Source organism: Sciurus vulgaris (assembly GCF_902686455.1).
Source record: "Sciurus vulgaris genome assembly, chromosome: 3".
NCBI lineage: Eukaryota > Metazoa > Chordata > Mammalia > Rodentia > Sciuridae > Sciurus > Sciurus vulgaris.
In genome coordinates this window covers 4,353,112-4,365,758 of record NC_136463.1, presented here as the reverse complement: position 1 = coordinate 4,365,758, position 12,647 = coordinate 4,353,112, and the positions used below count along the sequence as shown (strand labels likewise).

General features: G+C 61.1%; 1 protein-coding gene across 10 annotated transcripts in view; it reads left to right on the top strand.

The window, feature by feature from the left end:
• The window catches only part of SEPTIN9 (septin 9), a 144,839-nt gene that overhangs the window by 102,041 nt on the left and 30,151 nt on the right, over positions 1 to 12,647 (top strand). Inside the window, exon 1 of one of the 10 annotated variants that reach the window (XM_079134183.1) lies at positions 4,296 to 4,318. The exons of 8 other annotated variants lie outside the window; for them this stretch is intronic. The gene's annotated coding sequence lies outside the window, so the exon portion shown is untranslated. Of the gene's footprint in view, positions 1 to 4,295; positions 4,319 to 11,734; positions 12,047 to 12,647 lie in introns of those variants that run through there. One more of the 10 variants, XM_079134190.1, reaches the window with a different exon arrangement.

The window sequence follows — 12,647 nt, the reverse complement described above, 5'->3', positions numbered from 1 at the left end:
GCTACCCTCACGGATGGGGCCCCAGGGCCATGGAGGTCCTTGGGCACGTGAAAAGCATCATTGGTGATCTTTCTTTTGGCACTGGGGGTTGAACCCTCGGCATGTTAACACTGAGCCGTATCCCCAGCTCTTCCTAATCTTGTATTTTGACACAGGGTCTCATTAAGTTGCTCAGGCTGGTCTCTAACTTGCAGTCCTCCCGCCTCAGCCTCCAGAGTCTCTGGGATTAAGGCATAATGTGGCGTCTGGCTGGTGATGGGTTTTATGGCTGGCTTTGCTCTGGTCTTCACCTCTGCCCTGGCCGGCTGGTGGTGTCCGAGGACGGTCAGCAGGGGACCCTCGTTGTGGGGCTCTTGTGCGTGTTAATGTGGATACTGCGCCGTGTTTGTCTGAGCCGGGCCTCTGCACCACCCAACAACCTGTACCTTCCTCCACATGCAAGCCCCTCACCTGGCTACAGCACCCAGGCAAGGACTGGCCACCTGCAGAGCCACTGGGAACCGAGCGTGGGTTGCTGGCCTTGGCTGAGCCGTCTTTGTGGGCGGGCTGGGATGCCAGCGTGCAGGAAGGGGTTAACGGTGGATCCCGCTTCCTGCCGCCCTCCAGCTTTCCCAGGGAAAGGTCCGGAACAGAGCGGCCTTATCTCTAGAGGAAGGGTGGGTGGGGGTGGAGGATGCTGCACAGGCACCTCTGCATGTTCAGTTCCAGCAACTTCTGCAGACCAGCTGTTCAGTGCACGGCCAGAAGGTGGAGGGAGGCTTCCCAGCGCGAGGCTGGAATGAATGTGGGATTCATTACCGGGACTTGGCAAAGCCCAGACCCTCACTTTCTCCCCGGAGATGGGGTGGGGGCTGGGTCCTCCTGGAGCCGGAGGCGGCCTGGGCTGCAGCCAGCTGGGGGGTGGGGGTCGGGGCAGACCCTCCCCACCCCCAGCTGGGGGAGGGGCGCCTGCTTCCTTTCCCCTTTGTCTGCAGCCCGCCCTTCCCCAGCCTCCTGTTGGAGGCTGCCCTGGCTTTCTTCTGCCCTCCACCCTCCTGGAGGGACCAGCCTGGCCTCTGTGGCCCCGGCCACCAAAGCCTCCTGTTGGCCACAGGGGTGCAGGAGCCGCTGTCGAGCCTGGTGCAGAGGTGGGCGGGAACTGGCCCGTCTTGGAACTGACCGAGGGCCACCGATAGCTGAGTGCTCCTGCCAGTGACACCAGAGAGCAGACCAGGGTGTCCCTGGTGGGCCTGGGGAAGCCCCCAGGTGGTCCTTCCCAAGAGGCCAGTGGGTTCTGGAAGCCTTACTCTGGAGCCATGGGAGGCTGCTGGACAGAGGTGCCCTTGAGAAGCCTCAGGCACAGTGTGCAGACCACCTAGAGAAGAGGCCAGAGAGGCACAGTGACCTCCCTAAGCCCACACAGCCCAGCCAGGCATGGAGCCCAGGCCTGCTGCCCCTCTCCTCCCGGGCAGTGACACCCCTCCCACCCTGTCCCTGCCCACGTCCCAGGACCTCCTGTGAGGAAGTCAGAATGACCTGGGCTCAGCCAGGTGAGCCCACTTCTGTGGTGACTGCACGGGAGGGCTCCCAACCCATGGGGACTGGGCAGGGGGTGCTGACCACGGCCGATGGCTCCTGATGGTTCTGGTGAGGGGACCGTGGTGGTGAGCCACCCCCATCGCCTGTGGCCCTGGCCCATGCATCACCCTTCTGGGACTACCAAGTGTCCCACTGGGAGAGCCACAGGGACCTGTGGTGTAGGGCCTGGGAGACCCACTGGTCTGGAGCCGAGGGGCCTGGGCCCTGCCCCGCTCAGAGGTGACCCTGGAAGCCCCTGGCTTGTGCTGGGTGCACACCAAAGGTGGCTCATCCCGGCGTCTCTGGCCGGGCACTGATGAAGAGCTCCCAGCATCTGCTTAGTGTCAGGGATGTGACCGTCTAGGGCCCAGTGGCTTGGGTGACCCTGGGAGTCCTGTAGACAGGCACCTGGCCTAGTGACCAGGAGGGGCTGAGGGTTTTGAAAGGCCATTGGGATGCGGTCACTTGGTCAAGAAGGGACAGATGGTCATGGAGGCCCTCACCTGCTCGGCACTGCTCCAGTGTCCAGCACTTGCTGTCCCTTGCCCCACTGGACAGCAGGTGCAGGACTGGGCCTAGTGGGGTGGGCGGTCACGGCTCCTGAGAGTCCGTCCCCAGAGCCCGGGAATGCCCTAGATGACGTGGCAGGGCACTCGGGTTGCAGATGGAGCCACGCTTGCCCATCAGCCATCTTCAAAGGGGGAGGTTTTCCCAGACAATCCATAAGCCCGGTGTGACCATAGGGTCCTTCAAAGTGACAAACCCCAGGCCAGTGTGGGGCAGCGGGGGAAAGACGGGAGGAGGAAGGGAGGCCAGGCTGGGTGGTGTCTCAGTCGCCTGTGCATGGCAGTTAGCTTCCTGCACATAGCGCGGGATGTGGTGAGCCTCCTGCAGGATTGGGAGGAATTCCTTGGGGCTTCTTGGGCCCTGGAAGGTTCCTGGGGCTTCTAGACCCTTCCAGGCCTGGAGTCTGTAGTAAGTCCCCTGTTTTAGTCAGGTTTTTGCCACTGTGACTGAAAGACCCAACCAGAACAACTGTAGAGGAGGAAAGGTTTATTTGGGGGCTCACGGTTTCAGAGGTCTCCGTCCATAGACAGTGGACTCCATTCCTCGGGGCCCAAGGTGAGGCAGGACATGGCGGAAGGGTGTGGTGGAGGGAAGCAGCTCACGTGCTGATCAGGAAGCAGAGAGACTCCACCTGCCAAATACGAACCGTATACCAAAGCCACACCCCAGCGCCCACTCCAGCCACACCCCAGCTGCCTCCAGTTACCACTCAGTCCGTCCCCGCAGGCGATGGACTCACCGGTTGGGTCCAGTCTCTCAACCCAGTCATTTCCCCTCTGCACCCTCTCACATTATCTCACACGTGTTTTGGGGGACACCTCACATCTAACCCGTAACATCCCCGCACTCCCTGACTGACGGGAAAGAGACGGGACAAAATGTCCCCCTTTCACAGATGCAGGTGTGGGTGGCCTTCTTGTAGCTCTTTCCATTTTTTATCTTCAGACTTAGAATTCTGTTGCCAGAAGAGACTTCAGGGTCAGTGAGGAGACAGGCCCAGGAAGTTCAGTGATTGCCGAGGGCCTGGTGGGGTCTCAAGCCGGGTTTCCACCTCCTTGCCCTCGGCACTACCTCCTAGGTGCTGGGGGAGGTTCCAGAGCATGGGGCAGGGGGCAGACCTCCCTGGACCACAGTGGCCAGGCCAACTGCCACCTTGAGGTCCTGGGGGCCCAGGGACCTGGGGACACTCTGGCAGGAGGACTAAGCCAGGAGGTGGAAAGTGAGCCTAGCATCCAGCCACAGGTGCTTCTGGGCTGGCCAGGGCACCCAGGGACCTTGGCCCTGAGTGTCCATCTGCCCTGGCAGCCCCTGCATGGTCAGCAGCTTGCTCGAGCCAGGCTCTTGTCTGTCACTATCAAAGTCTTTTTCTGAGCTGAATAGGGGACCGATGAGCAAATTCCTGCACCCCAGCCCCTGGGATCATTCCATCCCAGGTGACACTTGGTGGCACCTCATGAGCATCCATACCTGCAGTCTCCTGGCTTGTCCCTCTGCCTCATCTACCTTCCTCCTGACACCTGAACAACTCACCTGGGGCTCACCTCCAGTCCTGTGCCTGTGGGGTCCTGCTGCCCAGGATGCCTGCTTTCCCAGGAGTCGAGTCCCTGTGGTTCTCTGGGCTGTTCTTAGGTGCCACAGGTCCTTGCCTCGTGCTGCCCAATAACCCCCATCTGGCCCCACCCTATCTTAACTTTTGTGTCTCTTCCCTGACCTTAAGGCCTGAGCAGGCAGGGCTGTGTGCACCACGAGGCACCGAGGTCCTAGCCCCTGCCCAGCACGGCACCCCGGGGACCCTCAACACCTTTAGAGTGAAGGAACATTGGCGAAGGCCCAGACACCATGTGAAGCCATCTCATGGCATTTTACATCTTCACTGAGCTTTTTAAAGAGAACGTGCTCGGAAGATCTTTTGGATGCAAGGTTGTTTTAAAGCAGATACAGGCACCGCGTGGGCAGGGAGCAGCTTCCGCTACTCCTTCACTTCCAACTCCGCGTCTGTGCCCCAGGACAGCCGCTCCCTTCCTCCCGCTGCCTGCTGGCGCCCACACCCTCCTCTGCTCCCGAAGAGCCGAGCAGGCGGCAGCTGCACGGGGCTCCTCTGCCCGGGGCCAGCCAGGTGCCCGTCCGTACTTGTGTCCCCCTCTCTCCTGATGCCCCCTCCCACTTCTGCAGATCAGGAAACTCTTCCCCAGAGGTAAAGAAGTCGCCCAGGACTGGGGTGTGGCTCAGGGGTGTGGTACTTGCCTAGCATTCAGGGGGAGGGAGCAAGAGAGGGAGGGAGGGAGGAGGGGACGAAGGGAGGAAGGAACTTGCCAGTCACTCAACATGGAGCCGGATTTGCACGGTCCTGCAGTCCAAGCCTGTCACCTGGATGGGATAGAAAGTCTGGTGGTGGGGCCCCCAGGCCCTGGATAGCGCAGGAACAGGACCTCCTGGGACAGGGAGGGTTGTAAATCTTCCCTTCTCTGGATAAACATTGAGGGGTGCTGTTGTAGCTGCTTCTCAGGCCCTGCTTTCTTGTGATGGGTTCTGGGAAGGGAGGTGGTGGAGAGGAGGGGGCTGGGCTGGGCCGATTGGGGCCAAGCCAAACCAGCTTCTTAGTTGACCACCATGGATGAGTTTACCTACCCCAGGGTTTGTGCAAAGGGAGAAGGGGTTCAGACCCCACCAGGAGTCCATCAGAGCCACAGAGCCTCCCATGGGATAGCCTGAGACCAAGGCACCTGCCTGGGAGGGAAAACAAGGCTCCCCCGGCGGGGGCATTTTCCGCTGGCTCATGGAAATGGGCCGCCCAGCCCCCGCTTGCTCAGACCTTCATGTGGTTTTCAAAGCACTTTCATGTTAACTCACATGATCGTCCCCTGAACCCACCAGGGAGGGCAGGAAGTGTGGACAGCCACCTCCCCGGCAACCAGGTGGCAGGTGGTTTCCTTGCCCTCTATTTATAGATGAGTAGGCCTGGCTCCGGTGGCCACGACTTGCCTCCCAGGCCACCCAGCCCTGTGGGCACAGAAAAGCTCACTGCCTCTTGCACCCTAGGCAGACCAAAGTTGCTCTTTCTGTTTTTAAAGATAGGCAGCATCTCAGTGAACACCAGGTGCCACCAGGGCACCTGCCTGTCCGCTGGCCCCGGCCTGCCTGCGCCCTCCCCGGCCCCTGCACTCCTTCCCGCTCTGGCTGCAGACCCGCTTCCCAGGCTGTACTTGGTGTTGTCCTGGGCCTCACAGAGCTGTGGGCAGCTAGCATCCTTGGGTAGTGGGCCTTGTGTGTCTGATCAGAGGTCTGTGCCCTGGACAGTTTCTTTTCTTGCTGTGCCACCGTCACTGGGTTCTCTCCATGCTGGCCGTTGGGGCTGTTTTCTGATTTTTACTTCTATAAACAATGCTGCAGGGACCAATTTTCTTTTGCCCCTTGGTGTAGGAATTTGGATTTCAAAACAACACTGCAAGACCTGAGGCTGCCCAGGTAAGCCCTCCCACCTGTGGGGGCCTCTTGTCTCTGCCTTTCTAAGGTGTCCAGAGAGAGGTTTATCTGAAGCCTGGCGGTGAGCAGGGACAGAGACTCATGCCTTGTGTCAGGTTTGCAGGGCTGTGACCAGAATCCCTGACAAGAATAATTCAGAGGAGGGAAAGTGCGTTTATGGTTTTAGAGGCTCAGTCCCTGAGCTGCCAACTCCATTGCCTCGGGCCCAAGGTGAGGCAGGACATCATGGTGGAAGGGTGTGGTGGAGGGCACGCCTTAGATTCTGGCAGCCAGGAAGCGGGGAGAGAGGTCTTGGTGCGCTGAAGGGTGTGTGTGTGTGTGTTCGTGTGCCTGTCTTTCAGTGCTAACCAGCAGTTCTCAACCCCAGCTACACACTGGAGTCCCCTCAAGAATCTTTAAATATCGACCTCCCATATGAGTCAGATTAGACCCGCTGGGTGGGCCTGCCCGCCCTCTTCATTCTTCACATGCTCCCCCTGGGGTGGTTCTGTGCCCGCCAGGATTGGGAACCCTTGACTTCTGGAAGCAGGTTTGTAAATATCCCACTCTTTCTGCTTCCCTCCTCCCCGCCACACCGGGCTGGGAACCCCCAGCCCCCGAAGTCCTACATGTGAGCCATGCGGGGTTGGTTTGTTTCAAGGCAGGAAGGTTGAGGAGCTGGCCCGCCAGGCAGCCTGGAGTGTCCCCAGAGCCAGCTCCCTGCCCGGGATGCCCCTTGGCCTGGAGGCCTCGGTGTGATGTGGCTTCCAGGTTGCAGACCCAAGACTGGATCTGACCACCCTGTCGTTGGTGTTCAGCATCCTGACGAGTCTGCCCCCAGTGTACGGCCCTGCACGCTGATGGGAGAGGTGCCAGCCGGTGAGGTGGGGGCTGAGGGGGCAGGAACGTGGGCTTGGATGTGTGCCTGGATCCGCGGTCACTGATCTGCCGTCATCACATGCGAATAACAGCGTTGGCTGCAGACCCAGAGGCTGCGCTTTGGGTTCAGATAGCGCCGAATAGTTTACAAGACACGCTGCTGATAGGAGGCTGCCTGTCGAGAAGAGGGGAGGCCAGGCCGGCGGAGATGCCTGGGAGCGCAGAGGCTCGATGGCACGGGAGATGGCCCTGCGCTGTGGCCCACGCCTGTGATCCCAGTGACCCTGGCGGCTGAGGCAGGAGGGTCACAAGTTCAGGACCAGCCTGGGCAGCTGAGCATGGCCCTGTCTCAAAATCACATAAAAAGGGCTGGGGATGTGGCTCAGTGGCAGAGCAGCCCTGGGTTCAAGGCTCAGTGCTAAAGTAAAAGAAGAAAGAAGACAAGGAGAGGAAGTGGGACCCCTGCTGAGGACCACAGGAGTGAGGCCTGTTACCTAGGAGACCGGGAAGGAGGAGAGCTGTCCTCCAAGTCACCGTGAGTGGTCGGTGGTTGCAGGTCTTGGGGATGTCAGGAGCCTTCTGTAGGTGGGGTCTGGGGGACTCTGGGGCCTGGCTGAAGAGTGCAGGGTTCCGGTGGCAGGGTCCCCAGTGCTCTGGAAGAATTTCTTAGCAAAGGAGCCCCTGAGACTGTGGGAAAAGGAGCAACTGGGTGGGAAGGATCACCCAGGAGGGAGAGGACAGGAAGTGGGCAGCAGTGAGGGGCAGGAGTGGCCAGAGGGCATGACCCGCCAAAGGGGCCTGAGCGGGAAGTGACAGCTAGCCACACCGAGCAGCAGTGGCCTGAGGCCCGCGTGAGGCAGGGCTGGGGCAACGGACCCTGACCCTCAGACACAGGGCTGCGGGGGAGGAAGAGCAGAGGAGGCCTGGCTGCTGGTCAGCAAGCTGCAGTGGGGGCAGCAGAGGGGAGGTCGCCCAGGAGGCCAAGGTGAGGGTCCTAATGCACTGCTGCACTAGGAAAGGGGAGAGGAAAGGGGCCTGAGGGAGGAGGGCTGGCAGCCACCCTCCATAAGGGGTCCACACATCAACTGCTGCCCTCGGGCCGTGGCGGAACTGGACATAGGCCGTGAGGAGCCTCTTCTGAGCTGCCTTACTGTGGAATGGGCAGAGACCAGGTGCCGAAGCTAAGAAGCACGTGGGTGGAAGAAAGATGGGGCCCGGTGTAGACCAGGGAGTGGGCTGTTCAGAGTGTGCCATCCACAAAGGAAGGTGGTACCTCCTTGGCCCATGGTGGGGGGCACCTGGTGCACCAGGGGTGTGGCCCGGGGTGGATGGACGGGATGGCAGGAAGGCCGAGCTCTGTGTCTGTGGCTGTGGCGCTCGGAGTGGGGGGAGCGTGCAGGACCTGGGAGGGGGCGGTGAGTGCGTGCGCGTGGTGGTGGGGCACTGGGAAACCACATCCTCTTTCCACAAGGAAGCGTGCAGTGGTGGGCGCGGAGGGCGGCACGTGGTGGCCTGCGCTTCCTGCAGGTGTCGGCCTCCGAGACTGCCGTCCTCTTCTGCTGGCTCAGGGGGAAGAGGGAACCATGACGGTCCAACCACCCGCCAGGTCTGGAGCAGGACCCTGCTGACCACTGTGGGTGCTGCTCCCGGGCAGGTGGACACCTGGCAAGGACTCTGTGGGGCGCACTGGCCTGTGCCCAGGGCAGGCGCGGCCGCCTCAGCTCTGGATGAGTCCTGGTGATGTGGGTCAGGCTCAGAGTATCCCAAGTCCTGCAAGGTCTGACTCAGTCCCCCGTGAGGCTGGGAGGGCTCCCCTCCACGCCCCAGCGGCCTGGCTTTGAGCAGCAGGCCTGCAGCCCCGAGGGCTGCTTCCTCCCTCTTCGGAGCTCCCAAGCTCCCAAGGGTTGAGGGGGCCGAGGACCCGCTTCGCTTCCAGTTGCTGCTCTAATAAAGTTCGCACAGACTTGTGGCTCGAAGCCGCGGCTGATTCTCTTCCAGTTCTGAAGGTCTGAAGTCACATCAGCCCTGCTGGTGTGGGCAGGGCAGCGCTCCTGGAGGCCTGGCGCACGGTCCTGCCTCCTCCCCGTCACAGTGGCTGTACCTGTCTTGCCTTTGCCTCCCTCCTGTCTGGATACTTGGGGATGCATCTCAGGCCACCTGAAGGATCTGCACTCACGTCTGCAAAGTGCCCTTTGCCAGATGAAGCCAGTTTCTCAGGTGGGCGAGGGGACATTCGCCAGCCTCTCTCAGAGGCTCAGGATGTGTCTTAGGGCCATTTTGGTTTTCAAATGTAAATAAACTGAGTCAAGAAAATAGCAAAGAACACTGTAAATTCTTCCTTCCATGGTGGCATCTGCCACATTCGGTGCGGGCAGCTGTTGGTCTGTCCAGCACCAGGACCTCATCACCCTCTGCAGCAATGACGGAGCCGTCCAGCTTCCCTCCTCGCGCCTGGGCCCTGGCAGCCACCCTTCTGCTTTCTGTCTCTATAAATTCCTTTTTAAGTGCAATTCTATGCGGCTTTAACATAAATAAACCCCAGCTCGATGATCCGGTCTGGAAGGGTGTAAGTTAGCGGAAGCCAGTGTGTGCATACCTCGGCCTCCGGAAGGGCAGGGGTTGAGGGAGCCGGTCTCTGCCTGCGCTTCCTGCGCTTTCTGCTGTCCCTCCGCAAAGGGCTCGAAGAGCTTCCCAGACCCAGAGTCTGCGTGGCCTCCAAGCTGCAGGGCCCTCCACCAAGCAGAGCTCCTGGTTCACACTCCTGGGGGGACACCAATGCCCTGGGGCACCCCAGTCAGGTGCATCCTGCCCTGAGCACTGTGAGCCAGTTAATGAGACAAGGACGGCCAGGTAAAGGGACCTTTGGCAGTCAGGTCACAGTGTCATTGGCATAGTCTGAATGATGCCTAGCCTTGAGTCTTAACTATCTCATTTCCTCAGAGAAGCTGTGCTCTTTCTTTCTTTCTTTTCTTTTTTTTTCTTTTGCAGTGTTAGGGATGGAACCCAGGGCCTTGTGCTTACAAGGCAGGCACCCTACCCACTGAGCGATCTCCCAGCCCAAGCTGTGTTCTTTCTGACACTGAAATCCGAGATGTGGGCATTAGCATCCCAAGTGGTCTCTTGGGGTGGGAGCCACTGTGTTTCACCGAGCCGGGTCCCGAGCCGGGTCCCGTCGACCTCTAGATGGGGGTTGCAGACGTGGTCCTAGACGGGACTTAGGGCTGGAGTGAGGCGTCTGAGTCCATGGCGCTCCAGGACCTGGGTGATCCCAGGGTGAGCAGATGCTGCTGGGGCCGCACAGTCCATCACTGCGGCTGCCGGCCACAGGGGCTACTGAGTACCCAGAGTGTGACCTGTGCAAGCTAAGAGGGGCCCTAAGTGGGAAGCACGCACCGCATGCCGAGCCTTGGTGCCGACAGGAACCGGAAGTGGGAGGGTGCGGTTTTTATACCGTTTACCTGTTGAACGGAGAGCGTTTGGCTCGTAGGTTGAGTAAAACTATTAAAATTAATTTCACCCGCTTATTCCTACATCTTGAATGTGGCAGTCGGAAAATTCGCGCTTACATCTGTGGCTCTGAGTTCTGTTCCTCCAGAGGGTTGGACAGGCCCTGGGCAGCTGGCTGCTGTGTCTCCAAGCTGGGACTGCTGAGTGGTGAGAAGTGCCCACGGTGGCATTCCAGGTCGGAGAAGCAGCTGAGGTAGCCCCAGGTTCCCCTCTTGTGCTCTGGTGACAAGAGCGGGTGGGCTGCAAGCGGGGCAGGCCGCCTGTGCAGAGCACCCAGGCTGCCGCCTGCCAAGCCAGCAGTCCCAAGGGGGGTGGGGAAAGGGCTTGGGGGTGCCCAGGAAGGTCTGCCTGGGAGTGACCTGTGGGGCCAGAAGCCTGGGAGACAGAACGAGGCTGGAATCCAAGCAGGAGCACCGGGAAGGGAGGCCAAGGTGGCGGGTGCAGCCCTGTCTCCAGGGCTGGGTCAGCCCCACTCCTGCTGAGGTGGGCCCTTCTGGCCTCTTCTTTCCCCGGTTCCGGGAGCTGCCTGTCAGGGGCCAGTGAAAAGGCCCCAGAATGGGCAGTGGGTGGTGGAGGGGACAGGCCTGGAAACCATCTTCTCGGGGGAAAGAGAAGCGTGTGTTGGAGGAAGACCCTTCCTGGCTGGGCCAGCTGGATGTGCATGTTGCTTTCCTTCTTGCCACTGGAGTTGATGGTGTCCATTTTACAGATGGGAAGGTTGGATTCCAAGACGTTGAGTGGCGGGACAGGGGCCTTGGATCCTTGTTTGGCTAGTGGAGTGGGTGCCTCCTCGGGGCCTTGGCCATCAGGCATGGGATGAGGCAAGCTGGGTTGGGCCTCAGACTGGAGTGCCTTGGGGCAGAGGCCCTGGGGCCGGGCTGGAGTTGCACCTCAGGCAGGGAATATATGTCACTTGGAGAACCCAGCTGCTGGCCCTAAGATGCCTTCCCAGGTGTCACCAGAGCCTCAGGGTTTGTTCCCTGCCCCAAGCAAACCTCCCAAACCAGCTCCCATCCCAACACTAATGTGGGAGTTGGCCTGGGGCCGCCTTGGCTGGCTTGTTCCTGGGAGTGACTCACTAGGGGTCAGAGCCTGGGGCACTGGGATGGTCTGGAAGATCCCAGCCCCCGGGCCCAGCCCCAGCAGGGTCAGCTCCCCCTGGGGACCCCCTTTCCCATCCCCTGCTGGGCCTAGCATATCACAAGGGCCTGCAGGAGTGTGGAGGAAGAGTCTCTGTGACTCACTGCCCAGGCCTGCGGAGGAGCCTGAGCAGAAGCCGGAGGGAGTCAGGTCAGACCTGAGGCCCGAGGCTCCCGAGGAAAGAGTCTGGGTGAGCGGCCCCACCCCAGCCCCCGCCCCGCCCCGCCCTGGCCCCAACCAGCTGGTGTACTTGGTAGCACTCAGGGAGATGGCTGTGCTCCACCCCCAACTGCCCAGGGGGCCCGGGTAATGGCTTCCGGATGCAGATCTGCACAGTGGGTCTGGATAGTACTGGGGACACTCAGGGTGACTGGCCCTGCTAGAGCTCAGCCTGAGAACCTGGGTGGCAGGGCTGTCACCTGAGCAGGCTGAGGGAGCAGCAGCCAGGCTGGAGTGGAGAGGGCACCTGCAGGCAGTGTCTCCACTCCAGTCTGGGCTGAGGAGGGGACGGTGGCTCGGATGAGCACAGACTGGCAAGTGCAGGGAAAGGTGGTGTGGCCGAGGTCCAGGCAGTGGCTCCTCAGCTCTTGTCCAGGGACCTCGTCACTTTCCGTCTGGGGGTGGCTGAGGCCAGCCTGGGTGTCTTGTGTTGGGGGGAAGGCCCCCTCACGCCACGCGCTCCTTGCTGTGGCGCCTGCAGCCTGCGCCCCTCTCCCCGCCTCCTGCTCCCTGCCCTGCCCCTTGGAGCAGTCCCCACCGAGCCTCCCTCGGCAGGCAGTCGCGGGCCCTCCTACCTCTGCCCGGCGCTCTGGGAGGCTCCTTGTTCCTCGGCCACAAAGCCCCTTTGATCCTCTGCTCGGCTCCGAGCCATGTGACCCGGTGGGCGGGCCGCGGCTCTCCAGCGTCCAGCGCAGCCCGACTTTCAGCTGCTGGGGTGAGTCCTTGCTCTTTGTTCTCCAGCCTCGCACGGCTGGCTCCGGGGGCCTTCAGGTGGTGCGGCTGCCCGGTGGGCCCCCGATGGCCGTGGCAGTAGGGCGGGGAGCCTCGCCGCCCCCTGGCCAGGGCCTTAGACCGCAGGACACTCAGAGTCCCTGGGAGAGGGGCGGCGGGGAGCTTGGTCTCCACACGGGAACCAGATTTTTGGTGGCGGAATGGAAGAAAAGGGCTTTGTGTGGTCACAGCTATCTCTTTGTAAATATTTGGCCAAGGAGGCGAGTGGTTAAGTTCTCCTGTTGGGAGTGTCTTGGAACGGGTTTCCCTCCGAGGGGCTTCCCTGCCTTCCAGGGGGCTGGAGGAAACGGAATTAGCCATTGCTTCTCTCCAGTCGCTCGGCACAGCTTATCAGCCTTACGAGTGGGAGGCTCCCAGGGACTGTAGAAACGCCGCCGTCGGACCCCAGGCGCCAGGCGCCGGTGCTGTGATCAGGGGGTTTGTGCAGCGGGTCGGCTTCGGCTCCTGGGACGGTCTGGGCTGTGCAGCGTGTTACTGGGAGTGAGCAGGGTGGGGAGGCTGGTATGCATTTGCTTTAGCTGGAG